The sequence below is a fragment of the Pinus tabuliformis genome, chromosome 9 (assembly GCF_031772625.1).
Source record: "Pinus tabuliformis cultivar Carrire ecotype Pingquan chromosome 9, CPIR1, whole genome shotgun sequence".
Classification (NCBI taxonomy): domain Eukaryota; kingdom Viridiplantae; phylum Streptophyta; class Pinopsida; order Pinales; family Pinaceae; genus Pinus; species Pinus tabuliformis.
The window spans coordinates 2,002,153,137-2,002,172,582 of record NC_142307.1 but is presented as its reverse complement, the minus strand read 5'-3'; the positions used below and the strand labels follow the sequence as shown (position 1 = coordinate 2,002,172,582).

The 19,446-nt window shown below is 37.1% G+C and overlaps 1 non-coding gene across 1 annotated transcript; it reads right to left on the bottom strand.

Annotated features, from left to right (window-relative positions):
- Nucleotides 1-1,615: 1,615 nt before the first annotated feature.
- On the bottom strand, nt 1,616-1,718 carry LOC149157056 (U6 spliceosomal RNA). Its single transcript, XR_016263834.1, has one exon. It is a non-coding gene; the product is annotated as a U6 spliceosomal RNA (small nuclear RNA).
- Between the last annotated feature and the right edge of the window lie 17,728 nt (nt 1,719-19,446).

Here is a 19,446-nt window from a genome sequence, read left to right as displayed (position 1 = left end):
TTTTCCTTCTGGTTCTCTATTTCAACTTCCTCTATGGTGGTATCATCCTCCTCTGCTTCTGTTTCTTCGTCTTCTGATACTGAGGGAGCTTTCTTTCCCGCGGTTCTCTTCTTTATGACAGAATCTATGTTCTGCCATCCTTTGTGCTTCCTTTGTTGTGGCTTGCTCTTGTTAAGGCTTTTGCATGCATTGAACAGATGGCATGTTTGTTGACATCCCCTGCATCTGAAAGTTGTATTCTCATAGTCCAAAGGTTGTTTCCATTGTGTATTGTTGAAATGCAGAATGATGCTTTCCGGTAGACCTTGGCTGAGATCTACCTCAACACATATTCTAGCAAAAGTAAAGATTCCTTTTAAATGTCTCTCAGTATCGATCTTTAACATCTTCCCAAGGGTGTTTCCTATAACTGATAAGGTCTTGAAGTGCCAAAAATGTATCGGTAGGTTATGCAACCTTACCCATACCGGCATCCTTGATACCACCATGGTATTTGGATCAAACTCCGGGAACCAAGGGGTAACAAATAATCCCGCACTGCCCCAGAACCATGGTCCTTCAGTGAGTGCTTTTTCCCTTTCTTCTTCAACGCGAAAGATTACGATGAAGAAACCCTTCGAGCATAGATGGATCTGGCAGTTTGTTGTCCAAACCGTGTGGATCCATTGGTACAAAGCATCCGTTTTAGGCCAGAAGCCGTTAAATCTACAAATAACTGCCTTTTTTTGTAGATCTGAGAAAATGCCCTGTACCTCTGGGATATCCAGAGGTATGGAGGGGCTCTCTGGAACTTCATCCACGATATACTGCCCTGGAGATGTATTAACAGCTGAGTGTTCTTTCCCCTTTTGTGGTTCTTTCCCTTTTGCTGCGTCGCGGTAGGATCCTGTAGGTTTTGATGTAGATCCTCCCCTTGAGGAGCTTGGTTGTCCCTGAGGCAGAGCCCCTCCTCTCAATCTGAGATTTAAAATAATGATTGATCCTGGCCCAATCTCATAACTTTCCAGAGATCTACAGTCCTGAAGGGACCGCCTTCCACTGACCAGATGCTGGGTCTGAACTGGATACCCCATTTCTGCCCAAATTTGTTGTTTTAGCTGCATGGGGGTATCTCCTGCATAAACCCATACTAATCGAGATTTCCCCTGAGGGGGTTTAATCAGGATCTGAAAACAATTATTAGTTACCTGCTTTGACTGATGGCGAAACTCCAGATCTGGCTCCGTTTTGATTCGTTTTTCCTTTTGCTTGCCTGGATCTGCATAAACTCTGCCCGGTCTTGGATTGATGTCTAACTGCTCTGGCTGAAAGCCAACCTCCGACACCGACCTCGTTTTGACACGTTTGTCCTTTTGCATGACTGGTTCTGCGAAAGCTCTGCACGATCTATTGTGTATGCCTTCGATCTTCTTCCTGGACTCTGGCTGTGCACAAAAATAGGCTAGATCTTGAAGATCCAAGCCCATTCTACAGAGTTTTGGCCCCTGCGCTACAGGGGGGAGCGAATCTGCTTCATGCATTCCCCCCCTGCCGTTTCTCCATTCAAACTGGGTTTTGCTGGCCCTTACCTCTAATCGCCTTACGACACCAAGACAGCCTTGATCTAAAACTCGTTAAAAATTTGGACCATTTCTCGATTTGTGCGTGTCATCCTTGCGCAGGGGCCATGAAAATCTTCTCTGTATCGTTCCAATTTTATCGGATGTCTCCGAAGAGACAACTTATATTTAATTATATTATAAATAATATTTTTTATATTTTAGAATTTTTTGATTGATGGTTATTTTTTTGAATTGATCTAATCATTTTATGTAATTATAATATAAGTTGATATCAAGCTCATGGGGTTTTGGATTGATGGTGAATGGGTGCACCGTTAAGGCACTCCTTGAGATAGGTCACTGGTTCAAATCCCACGTGGGTGCTTATCTACCATATATATATATATATATAAGTTGATATCATATTTTCATAGAGATATCAATATCAACTATTTTATATAAGTTTATTTTCTTATATAATAAATTAATTATACATATTAGAATATATATAAATATCACGTGTCAAGATTTATTTGAGTTTGTATGTGCATGGATACTTACAATAATTGAGATAAATAGAGTTCTATAAGACTTTATTCAAATGTCATTTTTCGTTTAATCTATATAGATATGACAAATGTTTCAGTAATATCTCTCTCTCATTCCCACTATTACCCTCATATGAAGGTAGGGAAATATATGAAAGAAATATTAGAGTTTTCCATGATATCTCTTCCCACCCTAACCCCTATCTACTTAAACCATAAGTCAATATTGCATTAATATTGTTAGAATTTGTGGTCTAACTTCAAAGATTATTTTTCTTTAGTTGAAACAACAACTTTATCTAATTAAAACATATATTGATATTGTATTAATATTCTTTGTAGATATATCAATTATTTTATACAATCTTATTTGCATATATAATATATTAATCATAGATATTAGAAGATGAATATCTCCTTTGTTAAGATATACTTGAGTTTATATGTGAATAGATATCTCATGTCCATCTTTTCTTGATAACTCATATAAATAGTTCTTGATAAGACCTCACTCTACTTTCATTATTTTTCATTAATCTATATAGATATGGTAAATATTTCCTTAATATCTCTTATCACCCCCACTCTCAAGTCATATGAGGGCGGGAAGGGATATTAGGGAAAACTTTAATATGAAGGTCAGGGTAAGGATAGAGAGGGATATTAAAGAAACTCAATAAAAAAATTCCCTAATATCATTCCCTACCTCCACCCATGATACCTAATTACATCATAATTTGGTATCATTTTAATATTATTAGCTTTTATAGTCTAAATTCAAATATTATTTTTCTTGAGTTGATCTGACAACTATATGTAGTTACTATATAAGTTCATATCATATTAATATTCCTCGTAGAGATATTATTTGTTTTCCACAACCTTTTTTGCATATATAATATATTAACAATATATATTCAGTTTGTCTTTGCATAAATAGCCCATACCTACATCCTCATGATAACCCATATAGACAAGGTTTGATATGACTTCACTCAAGTCAAGTTACTTATCCTTATTCCATATAAATATGACAAATATTTCCCTAATATCTCCTTCTACTCTCAACCTGATATGGGTTTTACACTCTCATAAGATGGTGGGGGTCAGGAAGGGAGGTATATTAAGGAATAAAGTTTTCTCTAATATATATCTCCATCTAATTAAAGTTTTCATTAATAGCTCTTAGTACCTCTGTTAGCACCTAAATCTGCCTTAGGCTGAAGGAAGGAAAAAATTAGGGTAACCACAAACCACGCTCAGTCTGGTAGCTAGCCCTACCAGAGCAGGAGAGGGCTCTTTCCGAGTCTTGCTCAGTGAATAAATGATTGAAAACGGTCTGAGATGACTTACAATACAATGTTTACCTTAGGCTAGTAAGTGAATAGGAATTCTGGAAACAATTTTATGAAATGACCGAGCTTCTAGGATGTTATGGCAACGGTGCTCAGTAAAGAACAGAGAATTGAATATGAAGGCACAGATTATTCCGTGAGGCAAGGTAGGTGGAAAATGTAACAATTTAGTTCGAGGTACCACGACATGAATAGATTGCTGAAGAAAGTGAAAAGGGCATAGTGACATGAATCCTTTTCAATAGAAGAATAACACTGAACATGAAATTTTCCCATAGGCAGAGCAATAAAAATTGGATTCTACCTAATCTCACTCAGAAAATTTCACTGGAGATGAGCATGAAATGAATTATGAAACATAACTAAATACATATGAACACATAAGAAATACATTTTCTACACTCACAATTGCAAGAATCTCATGAAAAAAAGCCGCTGCCTTTCATTAATTCTTTGTCAAAAATACAGTGAAGAAACAGAGTTTCTTTCCCACAGTCTCCCAGAAGTTACAAGCCAACCAACCCTTTTCAAATAACTTGCATACAATATATAGAATGTGTGAGGAAGAGATAGAACGCCAACCATCAGCTACAGGTGCAGCACTGCAAACATGACATTTGGCTTGGGGTGACCGTTTGCCTTCCTCAGCCACTTGGATAGAAGCCAATCTGGAGAAAAAACTCTTTAAATGCCACCTTTGGTGAAACAACCGAAGTGTAGATGACCAGGCCCACTTGGAGAAGTCGCGAACCGAAATTTCACGAAACGGGAGAAAATTGGCAATTTTTACCTCTGTGCATCGCGCCATTTTTTCTGTGCGTCGTGCTACTTTGGGACTTGTTTTGGAGAACTTGAAGGTGTCCAAAATGTGCCCAAGTGAGCCTGATGGAAAGCCTGTCCTATCTACTTTCTAACCCAACTGAAATTTTCAAATTTGGTGCTGATTTGCTCCTCCAAATCTCCATTCTCCCAAGACAGCTTTCTGTGTGTCAAAAAAGTGGCAGAGAGGCCATTTTTGGTGTTTTTTGACCTTTAGGAGACCTAGATCTTGCCCAAATCTCTTTCTCGGACAAAAGTAGTAGTAATTTTCGATGCTGAATCTAAATCTGCAAGCCATTTCTCAATTGGCGCCCTAAAATTTTAGCGTCATGCCAGTGGCGCGACGCACAGGGAGAAATCCCTATTTTTTACCCAAAAAATTACCAAGTGACCAAAATTTCCCCAATTTTTTTGAAATTTGGGCTGGATGTTCCCTATGAAGTGCTATGTTGTGCCAAGGAAGCCTCAACCAAGATTCTAAGCCTATCTTGCTCCTTTTCCTCCTTTGCCTCTTTTGTTGCTTTGCTCAATTTTGCCTTTAGGCTTCTGATTCTTGCTTTGGAGCTCATGTTTCAGGCCATGTAGTGGTGAGTCATGCGCCTTAGCATGTCTTTTTCCCTATTAGCCTTATCCAACCACTACTCCAAGTGAACGTTCACTTTCTCTAACACATACTCCCGGTCCTCATCTCTTTGCTCCATAGGTCTGCCTTGTGCTGCCATGATGTGTTGCCAGTTTTCCTTGATCATTTGCAACTCTATCTCAGCTAGCCGGTCCTCAAGTTGCTTGTTCCTCTGCTCCAGATACTTCACGTTCCACTTGTCCCTCTCCAAGTCCAGGGATAAGTTCTTAATCACTAATTGTTGATCCTGGATGATCTCTCCAAGCTCTGCATTTATAGGTTCTGCATTTGTCTCATCATCCTGAAGGAGAATGAATTCTATCTCTCATTCACCTGATGGCTCACCTAAAGGCCCCTCATCATGCACTGGCTCCTTACCTCTGCCCTGCTCCTGTGATGCTGATGTCGGAAGCAAGGCCCCTTCCACCCCAGGTGGAGATAACACTCACTTTGCTGCTGCAAACAAAGGTCTACTGCCTTTCTGATAGGTGATGTATATTGGCATGGTGGCAGTCTCATGGCACTCATCCTGATGTGACAGACCCCCTATCTCATGCTCTGCCTCTGATACTACCTGTGGAGCACTGAAGAAGTCACGGGAAATGAAGTCCTCCCAAGCAATACCCTACAATCCCAACTGATGGTCCACCAAAATCCGGATAAGGGCAAAGTGATAAACACTGTTGAGCTACTGTCGAGGGGTCTTGTGCTGCATGAAATTTCTCATCCTCTCTATGTTCCCGAAAATGAAAAATGGGAGGTTCATCATCCGTACCCTAGTAAAGTGCATGAGCAGCCTGATGTGGTATGCATAAAGGCGAGAAAACCTCCCCTTGCAACTGAAGTATTTCATGATTAATTTCATGAGTGAGGCATACTCATCTTTCAGAAATCTGAATGGAAAAACTCTCATGAGGTGGCTCAAACAGTTGTCTTTGATGTAAGGCTCATAATGATGTCTTTCTACCTTCTTCTTCTTGTGCCACTGCTCTCCAATGTTTGGTATGCCTGTTGCCACTGATATGGTCTCGGGTGTCAATGTGAAAGTGAACCTAGCCAAGAAAGACTATCCTCAATGTAGGTGAAGTGCAAAAATACGGGCCAACTCATGATGCACTCTGACATTTGCCACCCTCTGACAAAATTCGAAACATGCTAAGTGTTGGAAACAAGACATAGCAAGAGGGCATGCCTGCAACTCGGTGAGGGTGTTTGGTTCGTCTCTAAGATGTCTGCCACTCTGGTGATGTATCCTTTGGGCTCTTTCTCCCGAAGCTATGTCACTCTGGGTCTCCTCCTCATACTTTGATGAAACTTCGGATGCCATTACTGCTGTTTGTACCCTGAGTTTTATGTTTCCCTTGAATTCCATTGAAGCTGGTAGCTGCTCTGAAAATTTGCCGCCAAGGGGACAATAAAACAGGGAGTATTAGGAGGGGAATAACGAAATAGAATAGGGGTTTAAAGGGAGAGATTTATCAGGGATTTAGGGGTAGTTTGGGTATGGGGTTGATGGGGTAGGGTTTGAAACATATTGGCAGCTTTGTCACTGTAGCATAAACCCTAGGATCATGATTTCTTTGTTTTCTCTTTTGCTGGCTTTATAAAAATGTTTGCACTTGATTTATACCCCTACCACCATGCCATCCCTTTCAAGTTTTGATGCAAGAATTGAGGTAGGTGGCCTACCTTTCAAATTTGGTGAGCTTTCAAAAGTTCTTAGGCAGATTGGATAGTTTCTGGGCCTTATATTTCTGTGCGTCGTGCACCGGGTATGCGCCGCGTCATTGTTATGTTTACACAGTGGGCGGGCCCTGTGTGTGCCGTGCACAATGAGTGCGTCGTGCTCTTTGGTTTGTGTGCTGCGCGCTATGAAAACACTCAAATTTTCTCCTAATATTTAACTCTTCGACTCTTTTACCATGCACCCCTCTCCCACAGCTTGGCTTGTACAATGAGCTAATTTCGTGCTGACTTTGAGTTAACCGAATAGTGGAGGAATAGGGAGAGGGTTTGGTAGTGACTTAGGGCAGGGGTTTAGGAAAAATGATAAGGGAGGATGGGAAAAATTGATAGGTGAGGGGAATAGGTGAGTGGAGTGAAACCTTGGCAATATCAACATAAATTTACAACCCCAGCCATCGTTTTCTTGGTGATTTTATCATGGTTGACATTATGTATTTTGGGTGACGTTCAAACCTCTTCACAAACACCATATCCTTGACAAAATTTGATGAGCAAGTGATGTCATAAGGCTTACCTCTCAATTTGATAGCCTTCACCAAAGTTTGAAGTGATCTCGCACTGTTTCTTGGTCGTTGGACTGTGTGCGCCGCATGCAATTCCCAGTGCGCCGCACGCCTTGTATGCATTGCGCCCGTGCAATCTTTCAATGGCGGGCTGGCTGCGTGTGCGCCGTGCCCGGTGAGTGCGCCGCGCCCCTGGTTATATGCGTCGCGCGCTCCCAAAACCTACTTCCGCTCACTCAAACTCTCCAATCTCACCCTCACGTCTTTGCAAATGCCTTCTCCAAGTCTTATAGCTACACAATGCCTTTGCTTTGGGTCAAAACATGTATCTATAGCCTTGGAGGAGATGGGTTTTATTTTTGCCTCTTTGAAAACCCCTTTTCTAATGTTGTGTTTTACACTTTTTCATTGACCTTTAAACACATTGATTTTCACTTTCCCTTTGACATTTTGGCTCAAACGATGAAATTTTTGGCACCTCTTTGCAGGGACTGTATGACAGAGCATTTGGCCATGTAAATCATAACTGCATCTGAAAAGTCAACTGGTGATTTTTTGGAAAATTTTGTCATAAATGACCTTGTTTGACTTTTCTTCAAAACAGAGTTTTGAAGAAGAGTCAAAGTCTCTCCAGGTGATGATGAAGCTTTCTCAACCATAGTTGTATAAGGGCCTCCCTCTGGCCTGCATCGCTTTGTTCTGGACATGTTTTCAAAGACAAAATTTATGAATTCCTAGACCCAAATATAAAAATGACTTTGTCCTGTAAAGGAACAGACCTTGACTGTCATGAACTTCGGTGATTATAGACAAAGACCTGAGCCAACAGGGGCCAGACATGAGGGAAAATGATTTAGCATGACTTTCTCCGTTAGATCATGGCATGTCCCTAGCGAAATGCAGCTGAGTGAATGGAGCAGGACACCTAAAATTGAAATGCACAAAGAGTTTTGATCTTTGACGGAGGGCTGACTAGACCGACTCTAACAACCTCTAAATCAATAGGTGGAAGAGCTAAGGGAAATTTTATTAAAAAAAAATATTAGTCTTTTAATAATTATGACAATGATGAAAAGTATATTATAGAAAGGTTTTTGTTTTTTTTTGTTTTTATATAATTTAAAGGAGTAGGGAGATATATTATGAATATCTTTATTATATATATTTTGTTACTTTTGTTAAATTTTTCATAAATTTTTAAAAAATATACTTTTACACTATTAAATTTTACTTTATTTTATATGTCTTCCTAGTATTCTTATGATTACATCCTTCTAAGTTTCGCTTAATAAACTTTATTCATTATCTTAATTAAAAAATTTAAGTTAAAAAAAAAAAATCCTAACAACATCATCATCATCATCATCATCATCATCATTATTATTATTATTATTATTATATAGATATATATATAATTAATATTATTATACTTACATATTTTTTATAATAGATATAAATTACATGGTAAAAAATTTTAATAAAATTCAAACTATTTTTTAAAATTCTCGAGAAATATAAAATTAACACCCAATACAAGAAATATAAATTTAACATCAAGCTAACTTTATATAGGTAACTTAAAATTGTACAAGATTTAGTGAGTTTAAATGAAGTGGCTTATTTCTCAGCAAGCGGTTTCCATTTTCCAACAACTTCCTAGAAAATTGGAAATTAAAACCTAAACTAAACACCACATACACAAATCATTTGTTTCACACTTTAGGTCAATCCCTAATCATATATGTAAATAAATAAGTTATGAAACAAACCATACATTTCTTAAAATAAGCCTTTGTGATTGGTACTGAAGGGAAAAACAAATATTACATCTATTGAATTTAACAAAGTGATGGAGTGATCTCATCAAAGAATCTATAAATAAAGTAGAAACTGATTTTCTTGTTGACAGCAGTTGGTCATTGTGCTTTGTCAAACATGGCTCCAAATTTCTTCATTCTACCATACATTGTCAAGCATTCCATCATCACAGCGGTTGAAATCGAACAGACATAAATTGGTAAACAAAAGAACTGACCCTCTCACTTATAAATACAAACGATGAATACATCATTTTCCCATGAAGGGTTGAATTTTGTTTCAGGATAACACTCTCTAGATACAAGGTTAGACATAATTTACAAAGGAGGATCTTATGACAAATCATCCACACGAGCATCGTTTGACATAATTTGTTCCTGAGTGACATCTGGTGTGTAACTTAATTGAGCTTGGCATTCATTCATTCACAGCAAAAGTGCTTCTCACAAACTCTTCAACATTTTCCCAGTTGGGGCTCTCCCACTAATTACCCTTCACATTCAAATACAAAAATAAAATTTTCAGCCACTGCAAATGCAAACATAATTAACAAATATAACTTAAGCAGTTTTCCTGCTAGATTACATAGAAAAACTAGAAATGACTCAATACCTTAGCTATTGATAGGTTAACCCAAAAAATTTAAGATGAATGTGTTCGGGATTGAACAATGATTTTCCTACATTAATCAGAGATTTAGATCAGGAACAGAATATGCTATATACCTTAGTTTTTGTTAGAATAAAATGACCATCCAAGTTGAATGATTGTACAATAGACTGGACTGAAGCGACCTCTAATTGTAATTCTCTTAATCATTTGAATAGGACGAAGATGAGATTTGTTTGACTCGAAAGTGCATTAGGGGAATTTTGAGGTCTAAAATGGGCCACCTAAGGAAATTATAAAATAATAATGGAAATATTAAAATAAGATTAGATTACATCATCAAATTTTAGAGGGAAAAAAAAAAACTATTTTTTCAACTGGTATTTTCAAGTTATCTCCCTATGGGTTTACTCAAATTTTGATTGGAAACACTCGTTGGATGTAGAATTTTATTCCTCATGCAAGGAGTAACCATGTTTCTTACTTTCTATGGAACCTGCTATATGAAAAATGAACAATACATTCTCCTTTTTCGTGTAGTAGAGTCCATAGAAAGTGTACAACACGAGTACTCCTTGGAAGAGAAACTAAATTTTGCATCCAACGAGTACTATTGCTCGAAATTTGAGTAAAACCTTAGGGAGATAAGTTAAAAATATGAGTTGAAAATGTATTTTTATTATTTTATTATTTTTTAATCTTTTTTACTTTTTTACTCCAAAAATCATGAATCATCCCCATGGTTGACATCATCATCTTGAATCCTATTGGTTCTTATAAATTTTATTTTGGTTTTACATCTTTCTTAGGAGACCCCTTTTAGACCTCAAAATTACTCTAATGTATCGATGTGAAAATTTATTCGCATGTTTTCTTGGTTGGGCATATTTTAGATTGCTTCAAAGTAAATTCATCACACCTATAAATTAATGTTGCCTCATGCTCTTCATGTCTCTCATCAAAACTGGTACACCCCTCTTTCTTTGACATTTTTGCTCTCAACGATTCTTCAAGGGCACAATTTATGTGCTCGAGCTTGTCCACTCGGCGCTTCAATTCACTCATCTACCTAAAGGTATTTGAGAGTATAGAATATTTATCTCTATGTCACAGATTTTAAGCTCAGGTATGTCATCCATCATAGATTAAAAATCAAAACAAAAATTGAATGTCCAACATTCATAAGTGAACTGTGCAACAAAAATAAGTCCAATACTTGTGGTATGAATCTCAAAGAATTTAATCATTTTGAGTACTCTATGCAATATAATGCTCTGATACTTATTAAACTGAGAAAGGAATTCTAAGGTTGTTTAGTAGATGCCATAGGATATTTTCATGTTAAAGGATTTGATAATTCATCTAGACTTAAATGGATATGTGTTAGTGATTAAAAAGCAAATAGTGCAGAGAATTAACTAATTGAAAAGTTGATGAGGATCCATCATCAAGATTTTGTGTTTTAATGATAGATTTTCTTAAGGATCCGAAATATAGATAATAAAGCCCAATGATGGATTTTCTTAAAGATCCCAAACATATACAATCAAACATGACTAATGTGGTAAATCTGAGAATCCAATTTACAAAGTTACAATACCTTGAAATTATGAGGTAGAAGAGAATGCAGTAATGATAAATGTTGCTTCAGTTTGATTCTCATGTTACGGTCGACTAGCATATGATGAAAATCGGCCTTGTTTTGAAGAGATTCATTGACTTTTATAAGAAACTTGAAGCATCTTTTCATTAGATTTTTTATGCCATTCTTAACATAGTGAAAGTGGGAATATCTTGTGTATGAGCTGAATGGACTCTTCCTGTACAACATACTACTCTCAACCACCGACATGATATTATTTGCAAAATTGAAGGACTATGGCTGGCTATGGCCCTGAGAGATGTTGCAGTGTTATAACTGATAAAACACCTCCATGTCTTCAGAAGAACTTGAATACCATGAAGTTTCAGTGGTACTATAAAGGGGGAGCTCAAAATGAGCATCATCTATTATGCTAGTTGAATCTGCATCAATATTTCTGGTAGACAAGTCTTGCCAATTTGATTGAATCATCATCCCACACGTGCTAGGTGTATTGGTTTGACTTTCTAATAGATTTGGTGATGCAATTTTCTTTCGTATTTAGATTATATAAAATATGTTAGGATATTCCGACACATAGGATATAGTTAAGTTCAACTTGGTCTAGTGTAGAGTTAGGTATAGAGTTAGGTAAAGTGTGTTTCTTTACCGTTGTACATTTTGTAACTTACAATCCGACGGTCACGATATGTAGTGATCCGACGATTCACTCTCTCCTCGGTATTACCGACACTTGATCCGTGGCTTGACACCAGATTGGTCCATGAGTTCTATTTAAAGCGCATGGAGGGTCATTGTTCGGGTAATTCGTGCATGAGAGAAGCTTATGTAAATTTTCATTCTTTGATTAATAAATTGCCTGTAGTAGCCACGTTGGCGCAGGCCGTGGACTGTTTCCCTCTTTGAGGGTTTTAACCACGTTAAAAATACTGGTGTATTGATCTGTGATCTGGTTGTGAGCGGTGTCCTTTTGGTGTTCTTTCTGAGGAACTTACCCTGTAAATTCCTACATGGTATCAGAGCTATTTGAGGGTCGCGTCTGTTGGTGATCCAAATCTGAAGCCGGTAGAACTGCATGCGGCTGTCGTTTCCTAGATCTGCTGTTTCTGACTGCTTTCGGGCCGAGAGGACTGCTCTGTTGCGTTCGGAGCATCTGTTCCAGTGAGGAACCCCTTTCGTTTCACGCGAAAAGGTTTCCGGTAGCCCTAGCTGCGTCATTTTTCAGATCGGGAGGTATACAGTGTTTTTGCAGTTTACTGTTATTTTCTCTCTGCTTATTTCAGTTTCGGTTTATTTAGCCCTTTTTTTTTAACTAGATCTATACCTTTCATCTCTGCATATGCTCTTTGCCCTGCGACTCTGTGCGATCTGGGCAAATCAGAAACAAAAAGGAAGGATTTTTCTCATGCGTATGCTCTTTTCCCTGCACCTTAGTGTGATCTCGGAAAATCAGAAACATTGAGAAAAATATTTAGTTTTTCGGCTAAAGCTAACTTTGAGATTTTTTTTAAAATATCTATTTTTTTGGCTAAAGCTAACTTCAAGCCGCAAGGTTCGTTTTTCTTTGCATATTCGTGTTGGGTTTTGTGTTTTGTGTTTTGTAGGGAAAAAGAGCTTTCTCAAGGCAAGCACGCAAACCAAGGCCCCCCCCCCTCTCTCTCTCTCTCTCAATTTTTTTGTATAGATCAATATGTTCAAAGCTATTTTAAGAGAGTAGAGGTCTTGGGTTCAAGTCTCCATTTTGTGGGGGCGAATTTTTTCATTCACGCACTTTGCCGGCAACTTCAACAAATGTTTTTCAAAAAGCCATAACTTCTTCATCCGGAAGACTTTTTCAGAGCCGTTTTTTTTTAAACAGCCTATTTTTTCGAGATCTATCCATTGGAACACTTAATTTTAGCATCTTCAGCTTCAGTTTGTTTTAAAAAATGGAAAGTCCATGCCAAGTCATTCTTGACAGCACTAACTACTTCCAATGGATAGCCTACATGGAAGATTTACTTAGAAGTAAAGGTCTCTACAGAATAGCCACAGACCAAGAGAAGAAACCAAAAGATGAAGACAAGGCTGCAAAATGGGAAAATAGACAAGATCAAGCACGTGGTTTGATAGGGATGTCTATTTCTCCTGATCTTAGATTCCATATTGCAGAACTTGAGACTCCTCATGAAGCATTGGAAAAACTCACTAAAGTTTTTGGGATTAAAAATGAAATTAGAGCCCATCAACTTGAAAATGAGTTGCTTACATTGGATCCTAATAATTTTTCTTGCATTGAAGATTTCTTGTCCAAATTCAAGACCCTTAGATATCTTTTGGAAGGTGTTAAGGTTAAGAAAGAATATAGTAACCTTATTTATTCCATCCTTACTAAGTTGGGACCAGCCTACTCTGTATTTGTTTCCACCTTCCATTCTACAAGGGAAGCTTTCATTTGTCAAGGAAAAGACTACAAGGCCCCTTCCTTTGACTCTTTTTGTGATTCTTTAATAAGAGAACAAGAAAAACTCTTACACCTTGGTCTTCTTAATCTTGGAAACTCTTCCACGAAAGCGTTAGCCACCCAGCAGCAACCAAATTCAAAGAATCCTAAGAAGTCATATCCTCAAAAGAATGGTCCTAAACCAACTCAGCCTCAAAATGAAAGATCATTTCAGCAAAATGATAAGACCAATAAAAACAAATGGAAGAAGACTGATAGACATTGTAACTTTTGTAATCGAGATGGCCACTTAGAATCTAAATGCTTTAAGAAGATGGAAGCCTTGGAAGCCGCAATGAAGAAACATAACATCCATGTGGAGCATACTTCAACTTCAACTTCCGGAATGGCACTTTCTGCATGTCGTTGTCAATCATCTCAGTCTGGTTATGCATTAAATGTATCTTCTTCCTCTCCTTCTCATGAGTGGCTCATTGATTCTGGAGCCTCTTATCACATGGCCAAAAACCAAGCCATGTTTTCTTCTTTAAATGATTGTAACACCAAAAATATATATGTTGGTGATGATATATCTCTTAATGTTGTCGGGACTGGAACTGTTCATCTAGACAATGGTCAGTTTAATGATGTATTATGTGTTCCAACCTTATCCTGCAACCTTCTATCTGTATATCAGATAACTCATTCAGGTGAAGGTAAAATTGTTGAATTTTCACCTCATGATGTTGTAATCAAGGATCTAAGAGATCGTAAACAGATTCTAGCTACTGGTATTGCTGATGATTACACAAGGTTGTATAAGTTTCACAACTTTGGGTCATCAAATCTTCCCTCAGTATTTGTTGCTCATAATGATGAAGTGATCAAACTTTGGCATGAGCGATTTGGTCACTTAAACTATCGCTCCCTTCAGCATCTATGTAAAGAAAATATGGTGACAGGTCTTCCTATGGTATCTTGTAGAGATGGTTTTTGTTCCGGATGTGTACTCGGAAAACATCATCGGGACAGTTTTGACAAACGTGCCTCTTGGCACGCCTCAGCCCCTTTACAGCTTGTGCACAGTGATTTATGTGGTCCACTTCCTGTTGCTTCATTCTCTGGCTGCAAGTATTTCTTAACTTTCATTGATGATTTCTCCAGACGCACTTGGGTATACTTCTTAAAACTCAAGAGCGAAGTATTTAACACTTTTTTGGCCTTCAAAGCCTTTGTTGAAAAACAATCTGGACATTAAATTCTTAAGCTAAGAACTGATAATGGTGGAGAATATGTTAAAAAAACATTCATCAACTTTTGCACCGAAAATGGAATTCAAATGCAACATACTGTTCCATACACTCCACAACAAAATGGTGTAGCTGAAAGGAAAAATCGCACCTTAAAGGAAATGGCTAATTGTATGCTGCAATCTAAAGGACTCAGTCTTAGTTTTTGGGCCGAAGCAATTAATTGTGCAAATTATATAATCAATCGCACTCCTACTAAGGTTCTAGAGAATATCACTCCAGAAGAAGCTTGGAGTTCCATTAAACCAGATGTAAGTCACTTTCGTGTTTTTGGAAGTGAAGCATGGGCCCATATTCCAGATGAAAAGCATAAAGCTTTAGAACCTAAGAGTGAGAAATGTACTTTTGTTGGATATTCTGAAGATGTAAAAGGTTATAGACTTATTCCATTTAAGTCCAAAAATGTTATCATTAGAAGAGATGTAAAATTTGATGAAAATAAATCGGCCTGCGAGCCTAGTCCGGCGGATGTGCCACCTCTTCCTATCTCTTCTACTTTTGAAAACATTTCTTCTTCAGATGATGAAAGTGAGGATGATAATCCTCCCCCACCTTCTCAGGATCCTCAACTTCCAAGATGGGTCTGTGCTACTCGGGATGCAGCAGGTGATCTTGCTGGTGATCCTACAGATCAGCGACGTACACGTTCTCAGTTTGAAAGAGCCTCTTCTTTACTGGCTCAAGCTCCAGTAAATCATGATCCTGACACTTTTGCAGAAGCTTCAGGCCATCCACATTGGGAAGCAGCTATGAATGAAGAATATCATTCATTGTTGGAAAATGATACATGGGATCTTGTTCCTCTACCAAAGGGACGCAAACTTGTTAGATGTAAATGGGTTTACAGAACCAAGTATGGACCAGATGGGAAAGTTGATAAACATAAAGCTCGTCTTGTTGCTAAGGGCTTTTCACAGGTTGAAGGCATTGACTACACTGAAACCTTCTCCCCTATTGCCAAAATGAACGCTATCTGCCTTGTTCTTTCCCTTGGTGCCTCTTTAAAATGGGAAGTCCATCAGATGGATGTTAAATCTGCCTTCTTGCATGGGGACTTGCAGGAAGAAATCTATATGGAACAACCCATTGGCTTCATACAAATAGACTCCAGCCTTGTTTGTCGACTTAAGAAATCCCTTTATGGTCTCAAGCAAGCTCCTCGGGCTTGGTATGCCAAAATGGATAGCTTTCTTTTAGAATCTGGCTTTTCTAGGTGTTATTCTGACAATACTGTCTACACCAAGAAAGTGGGCAACTCTCTTATCATCCTTTTTCTTTATGTTGATGATCTTATTCTTACTGGTAGTGATCCCAACCTTATAAACCATGTGAAGTCCAGCCTTAAAAGGAAATTTGAAATGACAGACTTAGGACACTTACACTATTTTCTCGGTCTTCAAGTCTTGCAATCCAAGGAGGGTATTTTCCTTTCCCAATCCAAGTATGCTTGTGATATTCTTCGTCATTTTCACATGGAAGACTATAAGCCAGCCCCTTCTCCCTTTCAGTCTGGAGTCAAACTTTCAGTCTCTTGTACTTCTCCTGAAGTTGATGCTACCTTATACCATCAACTTGTAGGAAAACTCTTGTATTTAACCCATACTCGTCCTGACCTTTCCTTTGTTGTTGGCCTTGTTGCTCGTTTTATGCAAAACCCCCGTGAAAGTCATTGGAAAGCAGCTAAAATAATACTTCATTATGTTCGAGGTACAGTACAGTTTGGGATTCATTACAGTGCCAAAGCAGCTCCTCTATTAGTTGGTTTCACTGATTCTAATTAGGCTGGTGACCCTGATGATCGAAAGTCTACTGCCGGTTATGTCTTCACTCTTGGTTCAGGACCTATTACATGGGCTTGTAAGAAACAGGCTGCCATTTCTCTTTCGTCAGCAGAAGCAGAGTATCGTGGTGCCGTGGAAGCTAGTAAGGAAGCCTTGTGGCTTCGTTAGATCCTATCAGAGTTTGGCTTTGAGCAACAGCATCCAACCACACTTTGGTGTGATAATCAAAGTGCCATTCAGCTATGCAAAGATCCAGTCCAGCATCAGCGCAGCAAACACATTGAACTACACATGCACTTCATCAGAAATCTCAGTCATGACCATGTTCTTGAAGTGCAATGTTGTTCAACAGATGATCAGGTTGCAGACATCTTCACAAAGGCTCTCACAGAGGCGAAGTTCACTAAACTTCGATATATGCTTGGAGTTCAGGAAGTTGTCACTAAGGGGGGATAGGCTCTAGTGCCTCCTTCCTTCTCCTATTGTGTCATATTTGTAAATCCTTCAATCCTATCCCAAGTTGTTCTTAAGGTGGGATGTTAGGATATTCCGACACATAGGATATAGTTAAGTTCAACTTGGTCTAGTGTAGAGTTAGGTATAGAGTTAGGTAAAGTGTGTTTCTTTACCGTTGTACATTTTGTAACTTACAATCCAACGGTCACGATATGTAGTGATCCGACGGTTCACTCTCTCCTCGATATTACCGACACTTGATCCGTGGCTTGACACCCGATTGGTCCATGAGTTCTATTTAAAGCGCATGGAGGGTCATTGTTCGGGTAATTCGTGCATGAGAGAATCTTATGTAAATTTTCATTCTTTGATTAATAAATTGCCTGTAGTAGCCACGTTGGCGCAGGCCGTGGACTGTTTCCCTCTTTGAGGGTTTTAACCACGTCAAAAATACTGGTGTATTGATCTGTGATCTGGTTGTGAGCGGTGTCCTTTTGGTGTTCTTTCTAAGGAACTTACCCTGTAAATTCCTACAAAATAAATATCTATTTTTATGTATTTATAAGTAAATTATTTAAAATAGACATGTCTTTATCATGGTGAACATGTTGTAATATTATTTATCATGGTGAACATGTTGTATTATTAGCTAGGAGAAATGTCAAAACATCAATTTTAGTAATGGCCTCATGATAAGTATGTGGATCAAAATATTGTAATTCTAAGCTTATCTTATAACTATATTTTACATTTTATTAAGATATCAATCTAAATATATTTATACTATCTCCTTTCTCAAATGACATTGTGAGTATCAATTTAAAATAACACACAAAGTGATAGAAAATGGAGAAGGAAAAACATATAATAGAATAACCTCCCTTATTTTCACTATGCAACATATCTTCATAAATATAGATGCAGTTTAAACATGGTGTACAATATCTATGATAATAAGGATTCATGGTAAAAATCCTATGATAATAAGGATTCAAGGTCAAAATCCTTCTCAAATAGGAAAATGAGAAGAATATAACCAAAATGAGAAAATAATGAATTTAGAAACAACATTGAAGATTTATTCTAGATTTAGATACTTATTGGTTTATTAATTAGTTCACATGTTTTTTCTTCTTGTTTATTTAAAAATCGATATAAATCATGTAGTGATAAATCTATGAGGACTTTAACAATGGAAAAATTGTGTATTAATATGCAAGGTTAAATTCTTCACATGAGAGGTAAAGTCATGTTTACTATATTTAAATTCCAGTTCTTGCAACATTTTGTAAACTAAAAGGAAGTCTTATGCATCTATAAAATGTTGATTACATCTTTTTATGGACCATAAGAGAAACAAATGGGCTACATGGATGCATGAGAGGTTTTACTTTTTTCTCCATGGTTAATGGAACAATATTGACTTTTCTTTTCAATGGTAATTATAAATAAATATTGAATTGATAAATATTTTGTGGCTAATAATTAAATGATAAATAGTGTGATGGTGATCAAGAAGCATTTGTTTGAATTTCTAATAGACTTGGTGATGCATTTTTCTTTCCTATTTAGATTATGTAAAATGAATATCTATTTTCATGTATTTATAAGTAAATTATTTAAATTTGACATGTCATTATCATTGTGAACATGATGTAATATTAGCTAGGAGAAATATGAAAACATGAATTTTAGTGACTATCACGTGATATGTGGAAAAAATAATATTTCTTGAGTTGTTCATTGATAAATAATCAAGTATATTATTTGTCAAAAACGTAAATCTAATATAGTATGATTTTTGTATTATTTAACTCATATTTATTATTAAAAGAGATTAATTTAAACCATAATAGAAAAAGATGTAATCTCTTTTAGTGATTGATAAATTTATGATTAAGATGAACCTATAATGGTTTTTATCTCTATGTATAGATCAACCATAGTGTAATTTTTCATTGTTTAAATTTTAGTTTTGAATAATTTATTATTAATAATAATATTTTATATTAAAAATTGAATGAGTTTCACATTTTCGTCTTATTAAGAACCAACTAAAATATTTTACATTTAATTATTTTTTCCTTGTGAGTATTGAAATATTTTACTAATTAGGTTTAAATGAATATGAATGAGCTATCGCCCATGGGGTTTTGGATTGACAGTGAATGGATGCACTGTTAAGGCACTCCTTGTGATAGGTCATTGGTTCAAATCCCCTGTGGGTGCTTACCTACCAAAAAAAAGAATATGAATGATCTATCTAAGAAATAGAAAAATATTTATGGTAATTTCACAATTATGGTTTCAACC